Below are 13,438 nucleotides of genomic sequence, written 5' to 3'. Positions count from 1 at the left end.
AAAGTTACCTGTAGATTAGGCGTAACTGATCTCCAAGAACTTCAAAGTGGAAAAGCAAAGCCTGCTGAAACCTATACAAGTGTGGGGGAATGGGGACTTTTCCAAGTTCTCTTTTAGGTAGCTAGGTGGAGAAGCAAGAATATGAGAATGCTGTGGCCCATACCCTTCCCTCCCCTCTCCTGTGCTGCCCCCCACCCCCTCACACACACACCACCTGATGTCTCTCCCTCCCCAAGGCTAGAACACCAAAATGCAAGAGGGTGTGGCAAGGGACTTAAGAGGACCCAGGCAGGGAGGGGATGGCCAAGGAAAGAAGAGAAGCAGGGAGACACTGGAGGGGGAGCTTCTAGCTGGAAAGTAGGGAGAGATAAGATTGAAGAAGAAGCCTGAAGCCAGAGGATGGAAAGCCTCAAATGCCAGGCTAGTTATTCCAGGGATACATCTTCCCCTGGGAGGATGCTGAGAGGATGGGAGAGAAGACTTTCCAAACTTGTGCTTCTATGGCAAGGAAGAATAGATTTTGGGGGAGGACTCCTTGAATTCTGCTTTGTACCTGCTCAGGTCACTCGGCTGCAGAACCCCTTGGTCTTCATGACCTGGGTATCCAAGAGATCCCTGAAGTCAGAAATTAGGTGATTTCAGTAAAGGTAGAGGCTGGGGCCAGGGGACTGGAACCTGTTGTCAGCCATAAGCTGTAGGATAAGTGAGGTTTCCGGCTAAATGATTAACAAAAACTTGGTGGTGGCAGCATGATATGATGGAAGGGACATTGCTTGTACTGGGAGAACTGGGTTCAAATTCTGCCTCTGTAACTTACCTGCATGGGGCAAGTCACTGCCCCTTCCCTGAAGCAGTTTCCTCATCTCTAAGATGAGGGCTTGGATCAGATCATTTCTAGAGGCCCTTTCATCTCCAAAAAATCCTATAATCCACCTCCAGTTGGATCAGAATGCCTTAGGCCATCTCGATTTTCACCAGGGAAGTTAGAATGAGAGTGACAGCTCCCCCAGATCATACAAAATGCAGACTGTAAGACAGGGGCTAGAATCACTGAGGCTTTCTTTGCTGTATGGGTAATAGACTGGCCCCCTCCGCTCTCCCCCCAGAGACCAGTCTTCCCATTCCCTCCCACCCTGTTCAGCCCCCTCCTCCATGTTCACTGTCTGTGATATGCACTGATCAGAAGCAAGGCCCACATAGATTCTTAACATTTTTTCCGTTTTCTTTGCAGCCAAGAAATTCACATTTTGCAGGAAGTGAAACTGAGACCCAGCTGAGGAACAACCCAATTTCTGCAGGTAGGTTGAGCCAGCCCACTGGAATTTGAGGGTTGTCTGTGGAAGTTGGCAAGGCTCACCAACCTTCTGCCCAGAGATGCCCCTTAAAGAATTGTGAGCTGGGGAAAGAGGAATGTTAGGGAGGGTGGAACTTCACCCTCCCTTTGGCCTCCCAACACTCTGTAGCCTCCTTCCTCAGCCACCCTCCTTAGCTTCCTGGGCTGTCTCTCTGGCCTAAGTTAATTGGAGCTGCTAGCTGCCTCCCCGAGAAAACACTTTACACTTAGCCTCTTCTCGTCAACAGGAGGCCCAACCATTCAAACAGTCCAAGCTTTGAGGAGGGGCCAGCTTGTGGAGCGAAGTGATTTTTTCACAGCCCAGCCAAAGGCTTCAATTCTGAGACTTCTGTTGAACCTGCCCAAATGTTATCCTGAATCTCAGTCCTGAAGCAGCTGGCTAAATTAGCTTTCTGGACACGCGTCCCAACCATAATGGACCAGTTTGTTTCACTGAAAAACCCCTCAGGGCAGAGCTTGTTTAAAACCAACAAACAAGATTTCTTTTTCCGAGATCCTTCCTTTTTCTCCCCCTTTTTAAAGTATGCTTTCTGTAGTCTGATTCTTTCTCTGAGGACCCTATCTGCTATTACCCTTCTTGGATGAGGGGAGAATGCTGGCCCCTTTCACTATCCCTTAGCAGTCTCCGAGAGACATAGGAGGAGCCCACCCCTTCTGCTTATCTCTCCTTTTCTTCGTGGCTTTCCCCTTCCCGCTGCCTCATTAGGGGGCTCATTTACATGAAAACAGGCTATTCAGTTCCCGGTGAGTTGGCCTTCTCTGCTCATGGGTCTCTCCTGAGGTCACCATCCTTTGCTTTTGCTGGGAGAGCTGCAAAAACCTATCTCAGGCATCACTAATGTTATTAGTGACCATGCCAGCCAAGATAAGGGTCGTTCAGCCTGGGGCAGCAGGGTGAAAAAAAACAACTTCTGCAGGGGTCAGGAAGGAATTTTCCCCTAGTGGGAAGCCTCACACAATTAGCCACTTGTGTACTTTGGTTGTTTTTTTGCCTGTCCTTTGAAATATGAGGCCTGGGCCACTGCTGGAAGCAGGATGTCTGGTCCAGGATGCTGGATGGAAGACACTAGATCGGATGGGCCAGTTCCTCAAGCTGGTGGAGCCAAGTGGGCACTGCAAAGCCAGGTGTGAGTCAGGGCTGCTCACACAACCAGATCTCAGTGAGTTTGGAATGGGAATTTTCCATGGGGACAGGAGGAAAGGCCCCTACTGTCACCACAGCAATAATCTTATTGGAGCATGGAGTAACTGTCTCCTAAAGGCAAATTTCATCGGGGGTTTGTTTGCTGGTTTTCCCCCAGCATATTTCGGTAGCTTTGGGGTGGGTGTTCATTTGTTTTTTTGGCTTGAAATCACCTTTCATTTGGAGTACTAGAGAGTGGAGGATGGGTGATGGAAACAACACGGAAAACAGAGGTGGGGAAAGGAGGCAGCCAGGAGGTACAGTGGATAGAGCACCAGCCATGGAGTTAGGAGGACTTAAGTTCAAATCTGGCCTCCGACACTTGACGCTTACTAGCTGTGTGACCCTGGGCAAATCATTTAACCCTGATTGCCTCACAAAAAAGAAAGAAAGAAAGAAAGAAACAAAGAAAGAAAGAAAGAAACAAAGAAACAAAGAAACAAAGAAAGAAACAAAGAAAGAAAGAAACAAAGAAACAAAGAAACAAAGAAACAAAGAAAGAAAGAAACAAAGAAACAAAGAAAGAAAGAAAATGGAGGGGGTAGAATGTTCACCCTCCCTCCAGGGATCCCATTTGGTAGCTTCACCCTATGTCATTTCTCAGCCCCTGAGTAGTTTATAGGCTAGAGCTTCCCACAGGAAAGAGATTCCATGCCAGTACATGGACCAAGACATGAGAAGTCACAGAGCCCTCTCCACGGGGAATGCAACCACAGACAAGTCATCATCCCTTCAGGTGGGCCAAAGTCACTTCCCAGGGACATCAACATCGGAAGGAAATGAGCACACTGAACGGCAAAAAACTAGGGATTTGGTATAGACGTTTCTACGGTCTCATCCAGCTCCAAGACCACAAATCTCTCCTTATTTCAACTCCGTGATTTGGAAATCACTCATGCCTGTGGTCTTTGAACTTTTCAAGCTGCCTCAAGACAGGAACTCAATGTTCTTTCACTTTTTTCTCACCCAAAGGGGAGGCCTGGAATGGTGTAAAGGGCACTGGACTTGGGCTTATACTAACAGCAAAATCTCCCATTCATATCATGCAAAAGGCTTTCCCTACTTCAACCCCATGAGATGGATAGCATACAAGTTAATAACCCCATTTTATAGATGAGGAAACTGAGGCAAAAAGACTTGAAGCAGTTTGCTCAGGATCACACTGGTAGTAGATATTTAAACTAGATTATGAACCCAGGTGTGCTGCTATACTCTCTCCACTATGCTATATATTAATTACAGAATCATGGACTTTTTAGAACTGGGGAGGGACTTTAGAGCAGTGATATCAAACTCAAATAGAAACAGATCTCTTCGGCCTCATGTTGACTTAGAAAACCACAAATTAGCATTACCTATATTGTATTGTATTTTTTTCCAATTTATTTCCTTAAACATTTCCCAATTACATTTTAATTTGGTTCTCTGGCAACCGTTAGTCAGAGTTTGACACCTCTGCCTGGCACCCATCCTTACATTCAACCTTCTTAGCATAATCTACAGAGACACCTAGGCTCAAGGTGAGAAATGACTTGCATTAGGTCACATAGCTAAGTTATGCAGGACAGACATTCAGACCGAGATCTTACGAAGCCAATTCATTTCCCTTGCAATGTGCTATAATAATAGTAGCACTTACGTATCATTTTAAAGTTTGTAAAGCACTTCACAAATACTATCTCATTTGCTCCCCACAACAGCCCTGAGAGGTAGATGCTAATATTAGAGATTTTACAAAGGAAGAAACTGAGGCTGAGAAATTGAGATTTCCCCAAGGTTACATAGCTAGTAAATACCTGGATTCGAACTCAGGTCTTCCAGACTGGGCACCACCCAGCTGATGAGCTCCCCTATTTGCTAGCTAGGGAATTCATGGAGACCTGAAACAAACAAATGGCATCCAAGCATCTTTTAGCTAATCATTTCAATCTGCTCTTCAGAATCAGATGACTGGATTTGTGACCTTGAACAAGTCACTTCTTTCAGAACTCAAATCTGATAATTCACATTTCTTCAGGTATGATTTTCCTGCTCTGGAAAATGAAAGGGTCAAACCAGCTTGTCCCCAAGGTCATGGTTGACCTTTGTGTTCTAAGGCTCCTTCCAGTCCCAACATTTTATCCCATGGCCTCTGAATAACTAGCTTAATAACTCTTAATCATGACCAGTTCCATTGGGGAGAAAAAAACCTAGAAGAATATGCATTAGACTATGACTCCCTGAGGAAAGGAACTATGTTTTTGCCTTTCTTTGTATCCCCCCAGCATCAAGCACAATTTCTGGCATGCAGTAGGTGCCTAATGAATGTATGTTAGATGACCAACTCTAAGACCCAGAAACAAAGATCACCAGGTCCAAATCTCATAGGATTTGGAGAGGGAGAAGAGACCTCTTTCTCTTCTACTTCTGTCAACATTGACATCCCTGAGAGAGTCTTGCAGCTCGTAGCACCAAGGCCTGGAGTCAGGAAGATCTGAGTTCAAATCCAATCTGAGATTTGTGACCTTGGGCAAGTCACTTAACTTTTGTCAACTAATAAGTACCCAAGACAGTATTCAGGTCTTCTTGACTCCAAGTCTGATTTGGTGCACTCTGCCACCTCTCAAGGGCTTTCTTTATTCCAGCAGGTTTGCTGTCCCACCTTCTACAGGAAGCCTTCCCCCACCCGTCTTAATTCCAGTGCCTTCCCTCTGTTAATTATTTCTCATTTGTCCTGAATACGGCTTGTTTTGTATAGATTTGTTTACATATTGTCTCCCCTATCAGATTGTAAGCTCCTTGATGGCAGGGCTACTTTTTTTTTTCTTTGCCTCTTTTTGTATCCCTAGTGCTTAGCACAGTGGCTGGCACATAGCAGGAGTTTAATCAATGTTTACTGATTGATTGAACAACAAAGATGGAAACAGCGATAAGACTGCAACTGTATAAGGAAGATAGCTTTCTCCATTACCAGAGTGGCCAATTATCTTTTCAGAGAATCCTAGAAGGTTAAAGCTAGAAGGGATCTTAGACAAGATTCTCCTTCAGCCTCCCCATTTTATAGGTAAAGAAACTGAGGTACAGACAGGGAGTGAATTTGAACCCAAATCTCCCATCCAGCTCTCAGATCTGGGCTCTTTCTCCCCCACTGTTCTGCACCTGTTTCCTTATCCGTGCACGAATGAACTCATGCAGAGGACGGGGCACCATTTTCCTGAATCTTTTCACACATGCCCTTTGAGTTCTTCCTGACTGCTAAGCCTCTGAATCTGAGTCCCCAGTCAGGAGGCTGGGTAGCTATTTCCTCTGATCAGAGCAATAATGCAACAGTCTATACGGCTTTTGCAATGGGAGTGCTGCAGCGTTTCCTATCCAAGTGGTGAGAGAAGCTGACCTAAAAAAAGGGCTTCTTTATGTGGCCTAATGAGTATGGCTGTGATAATGTAGCTGCCTTTGGCCTGGCTTATTTTATTTTGGCAAAGAAGCCCTTCCCATTTAAGCAGCGGTAAACAGACCTTACAGTTGAGGCTTGAGTGAGCATAAATGACTCATTGTTGTCCAAGGACAACCCATGAATGCCAAAGAACTGTGTGTGTTCATTTTGGCTGGAGAGACAGAGGCTAGTATCAGTCGGAGGCTCATTTCATTGAGCTGAGTTGTGAAACCACGGAGGAATTCTAGAATGTCAGCCCAAACTGACCAGTGGATTGGAGAGGCAGCCAGATAAATGGGCAGATCAAACCTCAGCTGCACCCCATTTTTCAAATGCAGCCTAAAAGAAATGAGACACTGCCCAGGATGCCTGAAGGGACCCTGCCCTGTGATTTCCCCAGTGTGTAGATAGAGCTAGACCTGGAAAGGGCCTGAAAGGTCACCTAGCTTAACTTCCTCATTTTGCAGAGAAGGAAACTGAGGCCCAAAGACACAAGGCAGCTAAGTGACAAAGTAGAAAGAGTTCTACGCCTGGAGTTAGGAAGACCTGAGTTCAAATCTGGCCTCAGACACTAGCTGTGTGACCCTGGGCAAGTCATCTAATTTCTGTCTGCCTCAGTTGCCTCATCTGTAAAATGGGAGTAATAATACCACCTACATTCCAGGGTTCTTGTGAGAATCAAATGAGATGATATATGGAAAGTGCTTAGTAATCCTTAAAGTGCCACTTAAGTGCTCATTATTATTATGACTATAGAAAGTGCCTTAAGATAATAGATAAGTGTGGATTCCAAATACAAGGGCAGCCTGATAGGTTAGAAAGTATACTCACTGTACTAAGTCACAAGGCACAAGTTTGAGTCTGAGACCCTGAGCAAGCAGTGACAAGCTAAGTAGGAAGTGGTAAGCAAGCAATTGAATTTGGGCCCAATTAAGATTCAGCTGCTGGGGGCGTCCTGGGCAGTGTCTCATTTCTTTTGGGCTGCATTTGAAAAATGGGGTGCAGCTGTGGATAGAACACCAACCCTGGAGTCAGGAGGACCTGAGTTCAAATCCAGCCTCCAGCTTACTAGCTGTATGACCCTGGGCAAGTCACTTCACCCTGATTGCCTCCAAAAAAAAAAAAAAAAGACCCAGCGCTGCTTATAAATATTCTTAGTTGTTACTTATTTACTGATGCTGGAAATACATGGAACAGGAGTGATTTGAAGGCAGTTCCTGGAAGCCTGTGTGACAGAATATGCAGCAATGGTTGAGAGTTGAGAGAAAGAATGGACTGGAGTGAATGGTGCAGTTTTAGTGACTGAGCTGCTCTGGGATGCTGGTGGTATGAGGCAGTCAACATTTAATAAGTACGTACTATATTCCAAACACCAGGTCAAACACTGAGCTTACAAAGGCCTTCGAGGAACTCATGTTCTAATGGGGGGACAACATGAAAATAAACTATGTTCATAAAAGAGAGATGCCATGTAAGAGGGAGGAAACCTCAGAGAGAGGCACTAGCTGGGAAGGGGAGGCCTGGGAAAGACCTCCTGAAGAAGGCCAGATAGGAGCTGAGTCTTGACGGTAACCAGGGGATATAGGAAGCAGAGACAGATGAGGAGGGAGAGCAGGCCAGGCATGGCAGACAGCCAATGCAAAGTTATGCACAGAATCAAGAATCATGGACTATTTTGTACTAGGAGAGGTAATAGCTGGATCACAGGGTACTTGGAGGAGAGAAAAGTATAAGAAGGCTGGAAAAATAGGAAGGGACAGGTTACAAAGTTCTTTACGTACCAAACAGTGCATTTTATATTTGATCCTACAGGTAATAGGGAACCATTAGAGGTTACTGAGAGAGTGACGTGGTCCAACCTGATCTTCAGGAAGATCACTTTGGCAGATGATCAGAGGGTGGACTGGAGTGTGGAGAGACTGAAGGAAGGCCAGGACACCAACCAGAAGATGGATGTGACTGTGTGGGAGCTGAGAACAGGGTGTGACAGTGCACGTTGTGACAGAGAGGGATTCATTTTGTATCTATTTCTCCATCTCTGTCTCATCTCAGATACAACGTAAGGGCCTGAAAGACCGAGACTGTTTCATTTTTGCCTTTGTATTTCCTGATGCCTAGTACAGTGCCTGGCAGACAGTAGGCACTTAATAAATGCTTGAGGATTAATTAATTGACTGTATGCCTTGGCAATTTGAGGAACCTCATTTGGGAGTTCAGATTGTCTCCACCCCATTCATCCACCCCTCCCTCTATCCATCCCTCTCTGCCTCTATCCATCCATCCCTTCCCCCATCCATCCATCCATCCATCCATCCATCCATCCATCCATCCATCCATCCAAGAAATGTTTTTAAGAATTTGTTGGCTGTAGGACCCTATGCTTAGGGCTGGAGAAATCGCAGAGTTTATTTAGAACAAAGCCCCTGCCTTTATGGAGCTTCTAGTCTATTTAGGGAGATGAGACAGAAAACCAATAACCATAATACAGAATGGCTCATGATAAGTGCATTTGAGAAGTATGACCTCAAATGCTGCATGGGGGAGCTATTAAAGAGCTAGAGACCAACTCAGTCAGTAACCGTAGACTTGGAATTTGTGTACTTAGAACAAATATAGTCTGGCAGTTAATGGCTCCATCATCTCCAGCTAATGGCTTCAACTAATGGCTCTAGAGTTCAAAACGTCTGCACTGCATACAGTGGCAGTTCTTATGTGCTGTGCAAGCCCAACACAGATGCTAAGGAAATGGAGTTAACTTTTTCATGATGGCTTTGAAGGGGGGGAAACGATTTGGGCTCTGATTCCCATTGGAGCCATAGGGGTTCTACCCAAGGCAGTGTTTCTCCAGCCCAGCCTAGCACTCACACAATTGACCACTTCCCCATACATAGACCTGGCAGGTGTTAACATGCGGCCAGCCGTTGATATTATGATATTATTGTTCTGTCATTTGAGCTGGCTTTGAAGGGAGGGGGAATGAGCCAGTGGCTGTTTTCAGGGAAAATTACTTCATCTAGAGGATGGCCACCCACCTGTAGTGAAAGGAGGCAGCAGGCAGGACTCCCACAAGGAGTCCTGGGTGAGGCTTGAAAGGCTGACATGGCTCATTCATATAGTGATTGAAGGTTTTCAGACTCCTTTCCTCATAATGCAAGAGACAGCCTTGGCATAGTGGTTTTAGGACTGGCCTCAGAGCCCCGAACACCTGAGTTCAAGTCTGACCTCTGCACATACTAGCTATTGTGTCCCTGGGCAAGCCACTAGCTCTCCATGCACCAGGAACTCAAAGTGCTGAGTATTTGTAGAGGGAGTTCCCTCACTCACGAGCTCTCTCTGCCAATGAAATCAGAGATCCAGGCCTCATCCTTTCCTTGTGGCAATTCCAGAGGGTAGATTATGCAATTGTTATCATGACCATTTTTCAGATGAGAAAACTGAGGCTTAGATTGCATGACCTCAGATCATAAGATTTAGACGTGCTAGGGGCCTCAGAGATCATCTCACCCAACTCTTTTATTTTATAGATGAGAGAACTGAGTCTCAGAGAGAGAAGATGATACCCTGAGGTCACGCAAGTCATTAAGTGACAAAACTGGGATTTCAGCCCAGGTCATCTGACCATAGATCTGATTTTCTTTCCACTGTACCAGAGGTCACACAGCCAGCAAGAGGATTTGGACGCTTGAGATAAGAAGTTTCTGTTTGCCCCCAGAGCTGCTTCAAGCCCAGGCAATCCCTGCAAAGCTTGAGAGATTCAGTCTCAGGAGATCAATGAAGGAATCACAAGATTAAAGTTATATAACCAACTTATTGGGTCAAGCTTCTGCTAATTTACTAAGAAATAGTTACAGGAGGGGAGGGATGGTAAGGATCAGAGGACAACGGCACTATATTGAAGCCCATTGAGCTGGACCTTTATAGAATCTTCCCCAGGATTAAATGTTATTGCCTCGCACCTACCACCTGTGAGGATGGGCTGGGCCAATAATATCCTCCCCATTTTACAAATGAGAAAACTGAGTCTCAGGGGCAGGTAGGTGGCGCAGTGGATAGAGCACCAGCCCTGGATTCAGGAGGACCTGAGTTCAAAACCAGCTTCAGACACATAACACTTACTAGCTGTGTGACCCTGGGCAAGTCACTTAACCCCCATTGCCCAACCAAAAAAAAAAAAAGAGAGAGAGAAAACTGAGTCTCAGAGAAGCTCTGATTTGCTCCCACTTCACCCAGCTAGGAGCCTGAGACTGAAACCTAGGTCTTCTGTCTCCAAGTCTAGTGTCCCTTCTAAAACACCAGGCCATCTCTCTCCAATGATCTCCAAGCTCTAATGTTCTGAACCTCTAAACACTACAATTATATAAAGAAACTGGGAGTGTAGGTCCCAAGGGAGAATTAGTATCAGGCTCCCACAGCCTTAATGAGACCCATGTTTCCAAAATGCTCACACTTTTCCAGGTGGTGAATTTAGAAGTGATGATGATAATGGTCAGGGATCTATAGTCTTTGAAGGTTGACAGAAGAAGGTTGATTTCTTTACAGTGACTCTGAGTGGCAGATGATTGAACTATGACTATGCCCATTTTACAGAATTTGGGCTCACAGATTTAGATTTGGAAGGAACCTTCAAGTTCATTTAATGCAACCCCTTTATTGGGCAGAAGAGGAAGATGGTGCCTAGAAAAGTTAAGTGACTTGTCCAATGTCCCACAGGCAGTGTGTAGCAGACAGAATTTTAACTCAAATCCTCTGATTCCAAATCCAGCATGTTTTCCACTACACCACCCATTCAGATTCATAGAGGCAAACTGACTTGTTCACATCATGCAAGTGGTGCCTGTACTTGAACCCAGTTCTCACAACTCCAAGTCCAGTGCTCTTTTCCCTACTCCATCCACACTGTGTCTCCTGTAGTTGATATGGGCAAGAAGGGAGAAGAGGTAAGAAAGGGAAATGATGGAAACCCTCTGATAGCTGCAGAGAAGATAGTTACAGAATGATATGACCTTAAAGATTGTCTAGATCTGCATTCCCCAGTGTCCCTCCTTCTTTTCAGAAATGGGTTAGTTTCCCCAAATTGTTTTTTTTCCTCTATTTTTTTCACCTTTGTTATAGAGGATAGGCAGTTAGGTGATGCCACAGTAGATAGAGCACTGGGTTTGGAATAAGGAAGACTCATTTCTCTGAGTTCAAACCCAGCCTCAGACACTTATTAGCTGTGTGATCCTGGGCAAGTCATTTCACCTTGTTTGCCTCAATTTCCTCATCTGAAAAATGAGAAGGAAATGGCAAACCACTCCAATATCTTTGCCAAGAAAACCCCAAATGGGGTCACAAAGAGTCAAACACAACTAAAAACATGACTGACTGAATAGAGGATAGTTCCCTGGGCAAGAGGAAAGGGATGGCGGTATTGAGAAATGAAGTCTGACAGTATAAAAATATTCTATAACTATAGTACCCCATCTCTGAAAAGAAGGAAGGGAAGTTCGTTCTTACATCTCTGAGCCAAACTCAGTCACTATAATTATACCACACTTAGCTTCCATTTGTTGCAATTTTCTTCCCATCTGACCATTGTTATGGTCATTATGTGTTTATTTGTTGTGTGGTATACGTGGTATATACTGCCTCTACTTACTTCACTCTGCATCAGTTTATGTCAGTCTTCCCATGCCTCCCTGTATTTACATATATCAAATGAGAAAACTTATGTAAAGCACTTTGTAACCCATGAAGTGCTTTAGAAATGCTACCTATTATTACAATTCATAAATAATCAATTTTTTTTTTACAACACAGTCCTGTTCTGTTATATTCACATACAGCAAGTTGGTTAGCTGCTCTCCCTTCAATGGCCTGACCCCATACCTTAGAGAGTGCTGACATGAATCAGAAGACATGAGCCTTGAGTCTTGGCTCCACCAGTAACTAACTGTGTGGTCAGCATGATCCTTCTCTAAGCATTAGTTTTCACACACATAAAATGAAAACCATTCTTGCACTATGCATCTCACTCGGCTGTTTGGAGGAGAGCATTTTGTAAACAATAATATGCTAAAGAAAAGAGTTACTACTGCTCTTGTGCTCCAGTGAGGCAGCATGTAGAAAGGTGTTTTGTAAACACTAGAGCCCCATCTGATCGATGTAAGGATGGTAAGATTGAAATCTGTAAGGGACCTTAGAGATGATGTAGTTCAAGCCCTTTATTTTACAGGTGGGGAAACTAAAGCCCAGAGGGAGGAAGCATATGTGTGTGATTACTCAGGTTGTACATAAGTGGCAGTCAGGATTTGAGTCCAGGGCCTCTGATTCCAAACCCGTTGGCCTTTCTAGTACAAAGGACAATAAATATTAGTTGTTAGGGGACATCCAAAGCATGCAGGGGAAGCATGGGGGGAGAGCACTGCTAGAGGTCTGTAAATGGAAGACGAAGGTACAGGAGGCAGGGTCTACAGAGCTGAAGCTAAGACATCCCCATCTGCAGCTGCTAAAGGCCTGCCCTATCTTCCTCCATTCCAGCATTACCACCAAAAGAATGAAGAGGCTGCTGCAGGGGGTGAGACACCAGCAGCTTCTGAAACCCACAATAGCCCCACTCCTTCACAGCCACATGCTGGGTAGAGGTAGAAGCCCCTCTACTGGTCAGCAAGTGGAATAGAATGGAAACTGGGACAAACAGAGCCCTTGGGATGGGAGAGCTGGGAGAAACCTTCAATGGGCAATCCCTTCCTTTCCCTGTACTTGATGGCATGGACCATGCCAGGACAACTGGATGGAGCCCTGCAGCACAATGGCCCTTTGTCCGTGGCAGGTCAGAGGAGGCCTAGGCTGTCAATGCCAGAAGAGAGTTTAGAGAATATCTGCCCTCAGTTGGCAGGTGAGAAAGTGAGGCTGGAGGGGGGAAGTAATTTGCTCAAGGTCAGACAGCTGGAACTAGAAACAATGTGGCCCCTTCTACTAAGCTAGTCACCCACCAGCACTCATTCATTTGATATGCATTTATTAAGCACCTGAGTGACAGGTAACCGAGTGCAGGTACTGACGCTAGGTACTGAGGTTACAAAGACAAAAATGAAATGTTTCCTGCCCTTGAGGAACTTCCATTCAATTAAAGAAGCTTATATATGCATGCATGTATGTATGTGTGTATGTACATATGTATGTGCGTGTCTCTAGGTAGAGATGGCAGAATTTGACCATGGAATCATTAGGCCTGTACGTCTCTTCCTAACAGAGGCCCTTAAGCTGTTTTGTGTCTTCGATCTGTGGGCATTCTATGAACCCCCTCTCAGAATAATGATTTAAATGCCTAAAATGCATAGCATTACAAAGGAAATCAATTACATTAAAATACAATTATCAAAATATTTAAAAACAAGTTCATAGGCCCCTGAAATCTGTCTTCTAATGCCTTGGTGATTCAAGGATTCCAGATTTAGAATCTCTGCTCTATCTTTGGGGCAGAAGGTTTTGACTACCCTTTTTTGTT

At 44.9% G+C, this 13,438-nt stretch overlaps 1 protein-coding gene across 1 annotated transcript in view; it reads left to right on the top strand.

The window, feature by feature from the left end:
- Positions 1 to 1,234: 1,234 nt before the first annotated feature.
- Positions 1,235 to 13,438, top strand: part of ZNF469 (zinc finger protein 469) — a 31,698-nt gene continuing 19,494 nt past the window's right edge. Inside the window, exon 1 of the mRNA XM_027845750.1 lies at positions 1,235 to 1,298. The gene's annotated coding sequence lies outside the window, so the exon portion shown is untranslated. The remainder of the gene's footprint in view (positions 1,299 to 13,438) is intronic.

This window comes from Vombatus ursinus, unplaced genomic scaffold, assembly GCF_900497805.2.
Source record: "Vombatus ursinus unplaced genomic scaffold, bare-nosed wombat genome assembly UNPS02005286.1, whole genome shotgun sequence".
Classification (NCBI taxonomy): Eukaryota; Metazoa; Chordata; class Mammalia; order Diprotodontia; family Vombatidae; genus Vombatus; species Vombatus ursinus.
Note: the sequence above shows the minus strand (reverse complement) of the source record. Positions and strands in the feature narration are given on the sequence as shown.